Source organism: Hemitrygon akajei, unplaced genomic scaffold (assembly GCF_048418815.1).
Source record: "Hemitrygon akajei unplaced genomic scaffold, sHemAka1.3 Scf000034, whole genome shotgun sequence".
In the NCBI taxonomy this organism is placed as follows: Eukaryota; Metazoa; Chordata; class Chondrichthyes; order Myliobatiformes; family Dasyatidae; genus Hemitrygon; species Hemitrygon akajei.
In genome coordinates this window covers 6072135-6089559 of record NW_027331920.1, presented here as the reverse complement: position 1 = coordinate 6089559, position 17425 = coordinate 6072135, and positions in this window count along the sequence as shown.

The window sequence follows — 17425 nt, the reverse complement described above, 5'->3', positions numbered from 1 at the left end:
TCAAACTGTATTTATTCATAAAGTACTTTGAGGTTTATAACATTGCTAATGCGATCTACACCCCCAAATCCGTGTGTACGCTCCAAATAAAACGCGGCACACAAATCTGTGCGCACTCCCAAATTCGTGTGCACCCTCACATTTGAGAACACACCCCATATCAGTGTGTGCCCACAAACTGGCCAGCACATTCCTAGATCTGTGTGCATCCCAAAATCCGTGTGCACCCCTAAATCCGAATGCACCCCACACGTCACTGTGCAGAGTGAAATCCACAGACATCCCAAAACAGTGTGCAGCCCCTGTTTAGGGGCACCCCTAAACCTGTGTGCACAAAATCAGTCTGCACCCCCAAATCAGTGTGCAGCCCCAACACGCTGACACCCCACCTGCACATTAGATTACCCCAGAGCAAGAACAATTTCAAACCGTTTACAAAATACCTGCCTCCAACTTACAAAAACAGCAAGAACAAAGTTCAGAATTCAAACTGTATTTATCAATAAAGTAACTTTGAATGAAACAACCTTCAGATTCGTCACACCTCGAATCGACCTACACCAATTAATTTCTAAATCTGTGTGCATCCCAGAGCAAGAATGATTTCAAACAGTTCGCAAGTAGCTGCCGCACCCTAAAAGATAGCAAGAACAAAGTTCAAACTTCGAAGTGTATTCATTATTAAGGTATCTATAAATGAAACAACCTGAGATTGGTCACACCCTCAGATGCGCCGACGCTGCCACATTTGCTTTGTGTGAGAAGCCAGAGTGTGGTATTAGATGGTCTCCTCTCTGAATAAAGGCCTGTGACCAGTGGAGTGCCGCAGCGATCGGTGCTGGGTCCGTTGTTGTTTACCATCGATATCAACGGTCTGGATGATAATATGATACAGTACATCAGCAAATTTCTGAATGCCATCAGGATTGGGGTGTAGTGGACAGTGAAGAAGACTTTCATGTTTGTTTCAGCTTGATCTGATCCAGCTGGAAAAATGGGCTGAAAAATAGCAGATCGAATTCAGTGCAGACGAGAGAGAGGTGTTGCTCTTCCATAGAACCAAACAGGGTCGGTCTTACAAAGTGAACGGAAGGGCACTGAGGAGTGTAGAAGATCAAACGGATCTGGCAATACAGGTCTATAATTCATTCAAAGTGGCTTCAGAAGTATACAGATTGTTCGGAACATTGGCCTTCATAATTCAATGTATTGATTATAGGAGATGGGATGTAACGTGTGAGATACTGATGAGGCCTTGCTACGAGATCAGTGTTCAGTTATTGTCACCGAGCTACAGGAAAGCTGTAACTAATGTTGAAGGGGTACAGGGGAAATTTACAAGAATGATGCCAGGTCTGGATTATCTGAGTTAAAGACTGAATAGCTTAAAACTTTATCCTTGCAAAGTGCAAGATTGAGAGTAAATTTGATAGAGGTATACAGAATTATGGGGGTATAGATAGGCAAGATTTTTCTGCTGTGGTTGTGTGGGACTACAACCAAAGGTCATGGGCTAATGGTGAAAGGTGAAGAGCTTAAGCGGAACATGCAGGTAGCCTCTTCACTCAATAGTTGAAATAGTTGTCAGTAGCGGGTCATTGTGAGCTCGATTACAAGGTTTAAGCGAAGTGTGGATAGGTACAAATATGGTAGGGGTAGAGAAGAATATTTAATGGTTCAGCGTGGCCTGCACGTTGCAAATGGCCTGATTCTTTGCGGTACTTCTCTATGATTCTAATTCTACTTTTTATCCCTAATTAGGCCATACGTTTCCAAATCATTACAAATGGTTACACATCCTTTCAGCAGTACTAAGCGGGAATTCACCAGTTAGGGGGACAGACTGTGGGTTCTGTTGGCGAGAATGAGACTCCGGAAAGGTATGTTGAATCTCACATGCCAGGGTGAGAAACACCTCGGATCGAGGAAGTAGTGTTCCTCAGTGAGTGGATGAGATGCTGGAGGTCGTAGTTTACAAGTGACAGAAATGTGTGCCCGGGAAAACTCTGTATCTAGTGATCATAATTCGATCAGTTTCAAGATAATTGTGAAGATTGATATAACTGGTCCTCGGAATCTGACTGTAGTTTGGAAACACTACAATTTCGATGTCATCAGCAGAGTTCAGGCCGGTGTAGATTGGGTTACAATGCTTTCTAAGTTGAAAACATTCAGCAGTGCAGAGTTTATATGTTCCTGTTGGAATAAAGGCCAAGGCTTCAGGGATCTTGATTTTAGAGACATACTGAGAGTCTGATTAAGAAGACGAAAGAGGCATAGACAGCTCGTATGAAATGAGTCACTCGGGAAGCATAAGAAAACATGAACTACTTCACAGGGAATTCAGCAGGAATCAAAGGAGGCATGAGTTTTCTCGAGCAGACAAGCTGAAGGAGAATCCCAAGGGTCTCTGGAGATATACGGAGAGGACGAGGATAGCAAGGGACAAAAATGGTGTCCATTGGCGATCAGAACAGTCTTCCAAGAGAGACGGGGGAGATATTTTAAATGTTTTTTGTATCTGTAGGTGCTTCAGTAACAGACGCATGGACAAAGGAAATGGGGCAGAACAGCACTGAGGAAGTAGGTGATCAAAACTTTCAGCATGAATTAAGCAGCTGGAAAGAATTTCTAAAAATGACAGATGGAATTTAATGCAGATTAGTGAGAGGTGTATCACTTTGGGAAGACCAAGCAGAGAAGGACATGCACAGTGAATGGTAGGCAATTGAGGAGTACGGGAGAATGGAGGAATCTGGGAATACAGGTCCATAATACCTAGGCAGGTCATAGATTGGGTCATAAATTGAGCTTTTGTCACATTGACCAACATAAAAGCAGATGATTCTACACGTGATAAAACCAAATGAAGATCCACATTGCCTCTTAATACGACAAGGGGATCGATCCAGGAAACATTTATGTGAATATCCTGTGAGCCCTCTCCAACGTCAGCCCATCCTTCCTAAGATAAGGGGCAGAAAACTGCTCACAATACTCCAAGTGAGGCTTCACCAGTTGTTTATAAAGTCTCAACATTCCCTCCTCGTTTTTATATTCTCGTCTTCTCGAGGTGAATGCTAACACCGCACTTGCCTTCCTCATCACCGACTCAACCTGCAAATTAGCCTTCATGTAATTTGCGCCTCATTTTTTAAAAACAATCTATTACCTAATAAATAGTCTACCTTTTATTTATTCTACCAAAGTACATGACCATACACTTCTTGACAATATATTCCATCTGTTACATTCTGCCCTTTCTTCTAATATGCCTAACACCTTCTGTAGCCTCTCTACTTCTTCAAATCTATCTGCGCTTTCACCTACCTTTGTATCATCCGCAAACTTGGCCACAAATCGCTCAATTCTGCCATCCAAGCCATTGACATATAATGTGAAAAGAAGGGGTCCCAACACAGCCCGCTGTGGAACAACACGAGTTACCGGCAGCCAACCAGAAAAGGTTCCCTTTATTCCCACGCTTCGGAACCCGCCAAACAGCCAATGTTTTCTACATACCAGCAGCTTTTGTGTAATACCATGTGCTCTTAATTTGTTTTGCAGAGTCATGTGTGGCACCTTGTCAAAGTCCTTTTGAAAATCCAAGCAGACAAATTCCTGTTTCTCTTTCGTCTACCCTGATTGTTATTTCTTCAAAGAATTCCAACAAAATTACAGGCAAGATTTTCCACTGGCAAAACCATGCTGACTACGGCCTATTCTATCATGTGCCTCCAGGAACCCCGAAACCACCTACTTAATAATCAACTGCAAACCACCGAGTAATACGATAACATTTAACCTGACTCGGAATGTTTAAAGGAGATGTGCGATACAAGTTTACTTTTCACACTCACAGTGGTGGGTGCCTGGAATGAATGCCTGGGGAGGTGGTGGAGGCAGCAGATGCGATAGAGGCTATTAGATACCACGTGAGTGTGAGGCGAATGGAGGGATGTGGACCTTGTGCAGGCAGGAGGGTTTGGTATAGTAAGGCATTGAATGACCAGTTCAATTGGTTCAGAACAACACAGTGAGCAGAAGGGCCCGTACTGCTCCATGTTGGTGAGACCACAGCTGGAGGACCCTGCGCACCTCTGGTTGGTCACCTCTGTAAGGACGTGATTAACCCGGAACGGCGGAGTAGGGATTCACGGTTTTTGCCGCCGGGACTGCAGGACTCGAGTCAGAAGGAGACTGGACAGTGACTGTCGCAAACAAGAGAAAATCTGCAGTAATCAGGGGAGCTGGAGATGTCAGTCACAGTTTGTTATCAGAATCAAAGGAGTTTCCCAAGACTCAAAATTTATTATCAGAGTACAGATAAGTCGAGCCAGGGGAGAGATCATTGCTGCCCCTGCCCTGTAAATACCCTTGAGAATGAGTCTGTCCCAGTCAGACCACCTCTTATTTCTCTAATTCTGAGACAGGCCCAGTGCGATAATTGGTTGCGGGAGCATCTCAATGGATGGGCAAGCGAGTGTTTTTCTCCTGTATTGTTCAAAAGCCTGGTGGCTGAGGTTTAATAACTGTTCCTGAACCTGGTGCGAGTCCTGAGGCTGTTGTACCTTCTACCTAGTTGCAGAGCCTGGCCTGGGTGGTGAGCATCTCTGATGATGGACGCGGCTTTGCTATGATAGCGTTTCATGCCGATGTACTCGATGTTTGGGAGGGATCCACCCGAGATGTACCGGGCCGAATCCAATATGTTGTGTTGGTTCATCAACCCTGCCCCTTTCCTTATAAAACTGGCAACACCACCCTTCTGCCAACTAACCTGTCAAGCCTAACGACAATATAATCCTGCACAAGAATAAAAACTTAAAATGTGCTGGTTTTCTGAACACATATAACATCCGAAGAAACAGAAAATCAGAAATGAACTTCTTAAAGTCTTGACCATTATAAAACAGAGTTCTCGCATTTCATTGCAATATTTTAATCCTATTATGTATGTTGACAAGTAGACTGGGATACAGATAGCCCAGCCAACAAAACTTCATTTAAAGCTTCCCACAAAACACCAGTTACACCAAGATACCTTTCTGCAGCTTTCACAATAATTTTAATTTCCTCAGTAGGATGAGATGTCTGATCAGTACAATTCACCATATCTGTTATAAACATCGCAAACTTCATTTTATCCAGCAGTGAAGTATCTTTGGTGAGAGAACTGTGATGCCGGCATATATCCACTGACGTCACAGTCTGTTCTCTAAGTGGGATCACTTTATCCAGTTTACCTGCTCTGCTTGCTGTACTTGTCCTTGAACAGGCCCTTCTGCTCACTGTGTTCTTCTGAACCAATTGAACTGGTCACTTCATGCCTTACTAAACCAATCCCTTCTGCCTACACAAGGAACACATCCCTCCATTCTCCTCACATTCACGTGGTATCTAATAACCTCTGTCACATCTGCCTCCACCAACACCCGATATTCACTCCAGACACCCAGCACGATGGGAATGAAAAACAAAACTTGAAACGCAAATCACCTTTAAATATCCTGAGTCAGGTTTTTAAAATCATTGTCTTTTCTAATTGTTTTTTTTCCAACAGCAGCTATGCAGAGAAAAGATACAAAATTGTACTAAATTACAAAATTCTTAAATAGTGCAAATAGGACCAATGAGGATGTGTTCCCCCTTTCTCCTGAAGTGCATGCCCACTGGCATTGGACATTTCCTCCTTAGAGAAAAAATCCCGGCTGTCCACTCTGTCTGTGTCTCTCACCTTCCTGTAAACGTCTGTCAGACCTCCCTCAGCCTCTGCCACTCCAGAGAAAATTACCCGAGATTGTCCGGTCTCACTTTATCCAGGCAGCATCCTGTGAAGCCTCTTTCACTCACCATCCAAAACCTCCGCCTTATTTCTGTCTTCGAAAGCAATTTTGCAGATGCCGGCGAACTAGAGATTTATACAACTGCAAGGTAACTGCCTGACAATGGAACCACTATCTGGGAGTTATGAACTCGGATTCCAAGATCTCCCTGTAGATCAACACAGTCCAATCTCGCTCCATGAATGTAACAGCAAAGAGATAATGCTGAGGCTTTATAAGACACTAGTCAGGTCGCACTTGGAGTATTGTCAACAGTGTTGGGCCCCACATCTCAGTCAGGATGTGTTGTCATTGGGGAGAGTCCAGAGGAGGTTCACCAGGATGATTTCGGGAATGAAGGGGTTAAAATATGAGGAGCACTTGGCAGCTTTGACCCTGTGTTCACTGGAAGTCAGAAAAATACGGGGGCATCTCATTGAAACCTACCTAATGTTGAAAGGACTGGATAAGGTGGATGCGGAGAAGGTATTTCCTGTGGTTGGGCACAGCCACAATGTTGAGGGGCCACCTTTTCAAACAGAGGTCAGCAGCTTATTTTTTTTATTAGCCAATGTGTATTGGATCTGTGGAATGCTCTGCCACAGACTGTGGTGGAGGCCGAGTGTGTGGGTATATTCAAGGCGGAAGTTGATCATCTCCTGATCAGTCAGGGTATCAAAGGATATGGCGGGAGGTCAGATATCTGGAATTGAGTGCGATCTGGGATCAGCTATGATGGAAAGGTGGCTGACTCAATGGGCTGAATAGCCTAATTCTGTTCCTATGCCTTATGGACTTATGAACACAAGCCCCCTCAATCATGATGAATCTCCTCTGCATTCTTCCAGCACAAAACATCCTTTGTACAGAATGCTAAGCGGGACTGAATGTAACTTTTCAAGAACGTTGTCAAGTCAGGCAGCATCTGTTGAGGGGAATAGAGTCGATGGTTGGGACAGAACCCCTCCCTTACGGCAGTAACACAGGCCCTTCGGCCCAACCTTTCAATGCTGTCCTCCTGTCCATTTAAACTAATCCCTCTGCCTGTCTTTGACACAGAACACAGAAATCTACAGCACATTACAGGCTCTTCAGCCCACAATGTTGTACCGACCATGTAACCTACTCTAGAGACTGCCTAGGATTTCCTGATCGTATAGCCTTCTATGTTTCTAAGCTCCATGACGTTATCTAAGACAATAGACAATAGGTGCAGAAGTAGACCATTCGGCCCTTCGAGCCTGCACCGCCATTTTGAGATCATGGCTGATCATCTACGATCAATGCCAGGTTCCTGCCTTGTCCGCATATCCCTTGATTCCCCTATCCATAAGATACCTATCTAGCTCCTTCTTGAAAGCATCCAGAGAAGTGGCCTCCAATGCCTTCCGAGGCAGTGCATTCAACACCCACACAACTCTCTGGGAGAAGAAGTTTTTCCTTAACTCTGTCCTAAATGAACTACCCCTTATTTTCAAACCATGCCCTCTGGTACTGGACTCTCCCAGCATCTGGAAATTATTTCCTGCCTCTATCTTGTCCAATCCCTTAATAATCTTATATGTTTCAATCAGATCCCCTCTCAATCTCCTTAATTCCAGCGTGTACAAGCCCAATCTCTCTAACATCTCTGCGTAAGACAGCCCTGACATACCAGGAATTAACCTTGGGAATCTACGCTGCACTTCCTCTACAGCCAGGATGTCTTTCCTTAACCCTGGAGACCAAAACTGTACACAATACTCCAGGTGTGGTCTCACCAGGGCTCTGTACAAATGCAAGAGGATTTCCTTGCTCTTGTACTCAATTACCTTTGTAATAAAGGCCAACATTCCATTAGCCTTCTTCACTGCCTGCTGTACTTCCTCATTCACCTTCAGTGACTGATGAACAAGGACTCCTAGATCTCTTTGTATTTCTCCCTTACCTAACTTTACACCGTTCAGATAATAATCTGCCTTCCTGTTCTTACTCCCAAAGTGGATAACCTCACACTTATTCACATTAAACGTCATCTGCCAAGTATCTGCCCACTCACCCAGCCTATCCAAGTCACCCTGAATTCAACTAACATCCTCATCACATGTCACACTGCCACCCAGCTTAGTATCATCAGCAAACTTGCTGATGTTATTCTCAATGTCTTCATCTAAATCATTGACGTAAATCGTAAACAGCTGTGGTCCCAATACCAAGCCCTGTGGCACCCCACTAGTCACCACCGGCCATTCCGAGAAACACCCATTCACCGCTACCCTTTGCTTTCTATCTGCCAACCAGTTTTCTATCCATGTCTATAAGAGTCTATTAAAATATCCTATTGTATCCACCTCCACCATCACTGCATGCACCCACCACTCTCTGTGTAAGAAACTCACCCCTGACATTCCCTCAGTACCGACTTCCAAGCAGCTTAAAACTACGTCCCCTCGTGTTAGTCACTTCAAGCCTGGGAAAATCTCTCTGGTTATCCACATGGTCAAAGCCTCTCATCATCTTATTACAAGTACTTATGTACAGGTTAGGAGAAATATAGCTTCAACATCACCTCACAGCTCTTGAACTCAATCCCATGCTTGATGAAGGCCATCACACAAGACGCCTTCCTAACAACACTGCCAACATGAGTGTCGCATGGATATGGATCCCAAGATCTCTCTGACCCTCCACACTGCCAAGAGTCTTACCATTAATATTATATTCCGTGTTCAAATTTGACCTGCAGAAATGAACCTATTCATATGTGCTGAACTCCATCTGCCACTTCCCAGTTCTGCATCCGAGGCGAGGAAATAGATTGCTGAGCCTATGGCTAGGATCATTATGTCCTCATTGTCCACGAGAATGGTACCGGAGGATTGGAGGGAGGAGAATGTTGTCCCCTTGTTCAGAAAGGGTAGTAGGGATAGTCCGGATAATTAAAGACCATTGAGCCTTACGTCTGTGGTGGGAAAGCTGTTGGAAAGTATTCACAGAGATAGGATCTATTGGCATTTAGAGAATCATGGTCTGATCAGTGACAGTCAGCATGGCTTTCTGAAGGGCAGATCGTGTCTAACAAGCCTGATGGAGTTCTTTTACAAGGTGACCAGGCATATAGATGTGGGTAGTGTAGTAGATGTGATCTACATGGATTTTAGTAATGCATTTGATAAGGTTCCACACGGTAGGCTTATTCAGAAAATCAGAAGGCATGGGATCCAGGGATGTTTGACCAGGTGGATTTAGAATTGGCTTGCCTGCAGAAAGCAGAGAGTTGTGGTGGAGGGAGTACATTTGGATTGGAGGGTTGTGACTAGTGGTGTCCCACAAGGATCAGTTCTGGGGCTACATGTCCACAGATCCCTGAAAGTTGCCTCACAGGTAGACAGAGTAGTTAAGAAAGCTTATGGGATGTTAGCTTTCATAAGTCGAGGGATAGAGTTTAAGAGCTGCGATGTAATGATGCAGCTCTATAAAACTCTGGTTGGGCCACACTTGGAGTACTCTGTCCAGTTCTGGTCACCTCACTATAAGAAGGATGTGGAAGCATTGGAAAGGGTACAGAGGAGATTCACCAGAATGCTGCCTGGTTTACAGAGTATGGATATGATCGCAGATTAAGGGAGCTAGGGCTTTACTCTCTGGAGAGAAAGAGGATGAGAGTAGAAATGATAGAGGTATAGTTGATATTACTATATCAATAGATAGATAGCCAGGGACTCTTCCCCAGGGCACCACTGCTCAGTACAAGAGGACATGGCTATAAGGTAAGGGGAGGGAAGTTCAAGGGGCTATTAGAGGAAGGTTTTTCCACTCAGAGAAAATGCACGTGGAATGCACTGCCTGAGTCAGTGGTGGAGACAGATACACTAGTGAAGTTTAAGAGACTACTAGACAGGTATATGGAGTAATTTAAGCTTGGGGGGCAGAGTTTAAGGGTCGGCACAACATTGTGGGCCGAAGGGCCTGTACTGTGCTGTATTATTCTGTGTTCTACCTATTTCTTGATGGAATCATTTTTTTTAATTTAATTTTTTATTGAAGGCACGACACAGTACAGAAAACTGCATTAGATTTTCCTCCATTTTGCTTTGATACCTTACCCCTAAACAACACCACAATGTCATCAGTGGGGCCTTCTGTGAGTTGTAGTCATTTTCCTCGCTCGCTCCTTGTCAAAGCATGTTTCGTCAGCCACCACAGACGTCACCGAAACAGACCCACCGAGGCGCGAAGGGGAATCACACTCGTCCTTGTGGGCGCCGAGGCCGGCGACACCGACAGAAGCGAATCGCTGAACTCCGCCATGGCGATGGAGCGGAAGAGGAGGGGCTGATCATGGGCCGATATCCTCCAGCCTATCGTAGCTCAGACTTAACACTGACCCCTGCTGTCATTGGCTGTAGTGCCTATCGCTCAAATGGGAACTCAGAGGGTGATAAGTTTATGTGAACGTCAGTCAGTCTTCCTGTCTTTATGAGTTTGGATTTGGATTTAGAACGGGACAGGAAGCAAATTGGGAGAAATGTGAGTTTTTATGTGATGGTGCATCAGTCTCCGAGTTACATTATTAACAATAAAAGGGCAAAGGCCGTGGTGAGGAAGGAGGTGATTTACTGGAGGTTATATGGAGATAATATTGGAAGGGATATCAAACTTGTAATTGTTTGGGACATGATTGAGAAAATGGGGAGATTTGTGGGGATCATAACATTCCAGTGTTGATTAATGAGGGCAAAATGATTGTTACTGAAACAGGGAAGGTTGTGTTACTGGCTGGGTCATTTGCTGAGATTCATAATCAGGATAATTTAAGTGAAGAAGTTAAACATTGTAGGGATATGTTTTTCAGTGAATACCCTGATGTGCTGGAAGTCAGCTGTAGCAATGATAGTATCACTGATGGAGAGATTTCCTTGTATGAATTTAAGAAGTCTATTAATAATGCAGGTCTGGTGTCCCCAGGAAAGAGTGATATTTAAAATTGTAATTGTATATAATTCTCTTTTGTGAAAATATTTGAATTGTGCATCTACTTTCCTCATGGAAAATGGAAATAGTAGTGCCTATTCTAAAACCTGGCAGATCTCCATGTGATCTTTCTAGTTAAGGGCCTATATCGTGAATGTCTCATTTATGTAAACTTATGGAATGTATGGTAATCAAGCGCTTGAGTTATATTTTGGAAAGAGTGGTGATAAAGTGTTTTATTAGAGTGTATTTTGGAAGGGTGAAATGACATTAGATTCAGTTTTAGGTTTGGAAGATGATATTCGGAAAACACAATTAAATAAAGATGTTGTAATAGCAGGATTTCTTGATACTGAAAAGGGAAATGATATGGAAGAAAGGACGTTTGATTAAATTAGGAGTGAGAGGGACATTGTATAATTTTTCTGAGATTTTTTTGGATGGACTGTCCAAGTACATGTCGTGTTTGTGTTTCTATGAGATAGACAATGAGATCCCACAAGGCAGTATTTGTAGCCCTTCATTACTTAATATTATGATTAATGATATTTTCTCTGAGATGGGAAAATGGGATACCCTGTGTAAATCACAATATACAGATGACGTAGCTTTATAGATTAGAGTTATTAATTGTAATTTACAATTAATAGGTCAAACAGTGGGCAGATTGATGAGGATTTTAAGCTTTCAGTCGTTAAAACACATTACGTGGTTTACAAACAGCATTAATAGACTTGCACTTGATTTTAAATTATGGCATTAATATCTTGAGGAAGTGTCAGTGGTAAGATTTCTCAGTATGTGAATGGATAATAAGCTGACGTGGAAGCACCTATCAGTAAAATAATTGATAAATGTAAAGGAGCTTTAAATCTCCTCAGACATCTATGTGGGTATTCTTGGATGCAACATGAAAATCTTTGTTGAGCAATTATATTTGTTTAATTTCATCTGTTCTTGATTATGTCTGTGTGGCTTATGGATCAGCTTCATCTTCAAATTAAAAATGTTTGATGTGATACAATTACAGGCTTTAAGATTGTGTTCTGGTGCGGTAATGTTGTCTCCTGTTTTGGCTTTACTGATTGCAATGGGACAATTGCCCTCAAAGTAACAGAGGTTCAAGTTGATGTCAACATACTGGATTAATTTGTGGGGGCAAGGAAATGATCATCCTGTTAAAGGTGTGCTAGAGGACGGTTGGGGACATCACAAGAAGAGAGTTTTTTGTTTTGGATGGCTGGGTTATTACCACGCTGGGAATATGGGTGTATTTGATGATACAATATGTCCCACTGTAGCTTTCTCTGTAACCCCACCTTGTTTTTTCCAATGACTTCAGTTGATTTTAGGTTACACGATCGGATTCGGTTCTGCATGAGAGTCTGTTGGTTCATCAGAATATTAATGAAAGTTATTATCATACAGTAACTATTTTTACAGATGAATCTAAAGATAAGTTAACTGGGGATGTTGGTGTGGCTGTTTTTGTGTGCCTGAATTGCAGGTAATGGTAAAGAAATGACTTATGCCATTTATCAGCATAGGAAGCTGAATTCCTTCCCAACACTATCGGCTTACAGTATCAGTCCTTATAATTTGCTCAGAATACATTTCGGTTTTGATGAGTCTTAAACAGGTCATTCTGTCAGTAGGTCAGATTGACTGTTGGAAACTTGTCAAACGGTATTTGATATATAAAGTTTGATTTATATGTCTGCACATTATGGGCCCTGCACATCACACTGTTGAGGGAAATGATGGGGTTGACTGTTTAGCACCAAAAGCTGTTAAATGTTAAGCTGTGGATATAGACCTTCCACTTAGCAAATTAGAAGCTAAAGGGTTGGTAATGTTAAGAATTAGGGGCTTATGGCAAGACGTAGGTTAATGGACATAAGGACAGACACCTTTACAGAATACATAAAACTTTTGGGTTTATAGAAGAAGGGCTTACAAAAGGGAAGGAATGATTTTGACCTGACATAGAAATGTCCACACTATGCTTAATTATGCCTTGTAACTAATTGGAAAACTTCATTCTATGTCGTGTACATTTTGTCATTATGAAACTGTCGAAGCACATACTATTTCAATGTGAAGCGTACAAGGCTGAAGAAAAATCAAATGCAGTCTTCAGTCCAATCTTTGCGAGGGTAGATAGTTTTCAGATAAAAACTATTAAATTATGGGACTGACTTTAAATCAATTCACAGTTTGAGCTGGAAAAGGCATGTAATAATTGTGTTAAACCTAAGGAAATGACATATAGGGTAGCAAAGGTGAGTGGGATGTTGGATTATTGGGATGCTCTTAAAATCCAACAAAAGGCAACGAAAAAAGCCATAAGAATGGTAAAGACGAAATATGACGGCAAACTGGCCAATAATATATATCAGGATACTAAAAGTTTAGTTTTCAATTACATGAAGAGTGAAAGGGAGATGAGAGTTGATACTGGACCACTGGAAAATGATGCTGGTGAAGTAGTAATGGGGGACAAAGAAATGGCAGATGAACTTAATGAACTATCTTCTCTGTCTTTTCCGGTCAGCACCGCCCCCGCTTGTCCCATTTTACCTGTCTCATTACGTGTGGACTTTAGGACCCGGGGGAGCTCAGGACCCGCCGCCCGCAGCTGCTGCTGAATCCCCGGTGTTTCTGTTCGGTTGACGGATGCGGTGAACGAGTTAAAATTAATCAATCGACAATTCTCATGTCGTGTTTATTTCACTCCATAGAACCATAGAACTCTACAGCACAGAAAACAGGCCATTTGGTGCTTCTAGTCTGTGCGGAAACTTTATTCCGCTCGTCCCATTGACCTGCACCCAGTCCGTAACCCTCCAGACCTCTCCCATCCATGTATCTATCCAATTTATTCTTAAAACTTAAGAGTGAGCCCGCATTTACCACGTCAGATGGCAGCTCGTTCCACACTCCCACCACTCTCTGAGTGAAGAAGTTCCTCCTAATGTTCCCCCTAAAGCTTTCCCCTTTCACCCTAAAACCATGTCCTCTCGTATTTATCGTTCCTAATCTAAATGGAAAGAACCTGCTCGCATTTACTGTATTTACCACCCATAATTTTGTAAACCTCTATCAAATCTTCCTTCATTCTTCTACGCTTCAAGGAATAAAGTCCTAACCTGTTCAATCTTTCCCTGTAACTCAACTCCTGAAGACCTGGCAACATCCTAGTAAATCTCTGCACTCTTTCAATCTCTCCAACCTCTCCATGGATACCTCATGTCTGAACTTTCTGAACTAACCTCCCATGTGGGACCTTGTCAAAGGCCTTACTAAAGTTCATGTAGACAACATCCACAGCTTTTCCTTCACCTACTTTGTTGGTAACCTCCTCGAAAAACTCTTCAAGATTCATTAAACACGATCTACCATGCACAAAGCCATACTGACTATCCTTAATCAGCCCTTGGCTGTCCAAATACTTGTAAATCCGATCTCTCAGAACATCTTCCAATTATTTACCTACTACTGATGTCAGGCTCACTGACCTATAATTACCTGGTTTACTATTGGAGCCTTTTTTAAACAATGGAATAACAAGAGCTACCCTCCAATCCTCCGGCACTGCACCCGTGGCTGAGCACATTTTAAATATTTCTGTCAGGGCCCCTGCAATTTCTACTCTAGTCTCTCTCAAGGTCCGAGGAAATATCAAGTCAGGTCTGGGGGATTTATCTACCTTTATTCGCTGTAAGGCAGCAAGCACCTCCTCCTCTTTAATCTACAAATGTTGCATGACACAACTGTTTGTTTCCCTTCCTTCCATATACACTATGCCAGTTTCCTGAGTAAATACTGATGCAAAAAAACTTTTTAAGATCTCCCCCATCTCATAAGGCTCCACACATAGACGACCACTCTGATCTTCTAGGGGACCAATTTTGTCCCTTACTATCCTTTTACTCTTAATATACTTGTAGAAACCCTTCAGGTTTTCCTTCACATTATCTGCCAAAGCCACCTCATGTCTCCTTTTTTTTTTCCTTCCTGATTTCCTTCTTTAGTATTTTCTTACGTTTTCTATACTCTTTAAGTAACTCATTTGCTCTTTGTTGCCTCTACCTGCTATACACTTCTCTCTTTTTCTTAACCAGATCGCCAATATCCCTTGGAAACCAAGGTTCCCTATGCCTGTTAACTCTGTCTTTAATCCTGGCAGGAAAATGCAAACTCTGCACCCTCAAAATTTCACATTTGGAGGCCTTCCACTTACTGAACACATCCTTGTCAGGAAAAAAAAACTTATCCCAATCCACTCTTCCTAGATCTTTTTTCATTTCCACAAAATTGGCCCTTCTCCTATTTAGAACCTCAACTCGAGGACCAGACCCATCCTTATCCATAATTAACTTGAAACTGATGACATTATGGTCACTGGACCCAAAATGTTCGCCTACAAAAACTTCTGTCACCTGACTGTCTGGTTTCTTAATAGGAGATCAAGTATTGCATCCTTTCTCGTAGGTACCTATATATATTGATTTAGAAAACTTTCCTGAAAACATTTCACAAACTCCAAGCCATCTAGTCTTTTTACAGTTTGGGAGTCCCAGTCAATATGAGGAAAGGTAAAATCCCCTACTATTACAACTTCCTGTTTCTTACATCGGTCTTCTATCTTTATACAGATTTGCTCCTCCAATTCTCTCTGACTATTGGCGGTCTATAATACACCCCCATTAGTGTGGTCACACCCTTCCCGTTCCTCAGCTCCACCCATATGGCCTCTGTAGACAAGCCCTCCGGTCTGTTCTGTCTACACACAGCTGTGATATTTTCCCTGAATAGTAATGCCACTCCACCCCCTTTCATCTCTCCCCTTCTATCACGTCTGAAACAACGAATATTTCTATCGTGTATAAACCTTAGGTGGGAGGATATCTTTTTGTATTAATGTATTAAAAATAAATTATAAATTCTACCAATGGAACCTGTTACTAAAGGATTCATATTCAAAATAGAATCCAACAAATCAGATTCTTGCATATATGGCAACTTGGATAATTATTTTTGTAAAAAATGTCTAACCTGAAGATATTGCAGTAAGTGTGTCTGAGAGAGAGAATATTTGCTAATTAACGCTTCAAAAGTCATCAATCGACCATCACAAAATAAATGAAAATAAAAATAAATAAATCTGCAAAAAGAAAGACAGATCACTGTTACTATCTAACAAAGGAGAGACTATCCAAAATTTTTCCTAACATAGACAATTATTGCGATAGGTGTAAAACTGAAGTAGCCACTTTTTCACATATGTTCTGGTCATGTTCTTCATCAAAATCTTTTTGGAAATCTTTATTCTCTACAATTTCTAACGCTCTGAAAATTAATTTACAACCTAATGTACAAACCTTTGATTTCTGTCTATACATGCAGTCCTCGCATGACCTTTATCCTCCTCCACCTCACTATCTGCTCTAACACTCTGGTTCCCCTCCCTCTGCAAATCTAGTTTAACCACCACCACCACCCACCACCCCCCCCCACCGGAGCAGCACGAGCAAATCTACCCGCAAGAATGTTAGTCCCCCTCCAGTTCAGGGGCAAACCATCCCGTCGGAACAGGCCCCACCTTCCAGGGAACAAAGCCAAATTGTCCAGAAACATGAAGCCCTCCCTCCTGCACCATCTCCTTAGCCGCGTATTTAGCTGCACTCCCCGCACATTTATATTTACAGGGACTTTACTCCTGACGCCGGTCCCGGGACCCGACCCGTTTACAGACCCGGAGCGGAACCGGAGCAGATTCTCAGCCACTGGTTTACAACCGCAGTCCGGAAGAGAGGATAAAGTTTCCCCGTGAATTTATTCCCAGTGAAGGTGTGGAGATGGGACTTGGTCTCCGCGTTGTAAAATGAAACTGTCCCGGACTCGTAACTGAGATAAACTCCCACCCTCCCGGGGAAGGGACCGGCAGGGAGACGGGACTCGGGGGTGGGGAGACCGCCGTACACGTCATAATCTCGATGCAACACGTCATCAAACCGCCCGATGACCCAGAATCCGGTCTCCGGACTCAGACTGAACCATCCCTTCCTCTCCACGGACTCTGCGGCGACTCCCAGCCACCAGAGCCGATTCCCCGTCACCTCCACCTCCCAGTAATGTCTCCCCGAAGTGAATCCCTCCGATCCCAGCACACATGTCCGGTCTGTGAATCTCTTCCCGGTGTCAGGGAGATTCCTCCGGGTCCTGGTCCATCTCGCACTCTTCCGATCCTCAGACACCCCAAGACACGGATGCGCCGTTTCCACATCCATGGTGACAGAGACTGGGGGGAGAAGCAGAGAATTAGAGAGTCCCCGGGGATCGGGGGGAGACTCGGGCAGTGCGGCCCCGGGGATCGGGGGGAGACTCGGGCGGCGCGGCCCCGGGGATCGGGGGGTTTTCCGCTGGACGGAGAGCAGAGAGACCCCTGGCCCTTGACTCCTCAGACAGGGGAAACATCCTCCCTCACTCCTGCCTGTTGACCCCTAAAATAATTTTGTGTTTCCATGAGATCTCCTCTCATTCTTCGAAACTGGGAACAGAGAACATAGAGCAGTACAGCACAGGAACAGGCCCTTCATTCAATGTTAACATTCATTTGTGCGTGTGAAGTGGGGGAGTGTGAT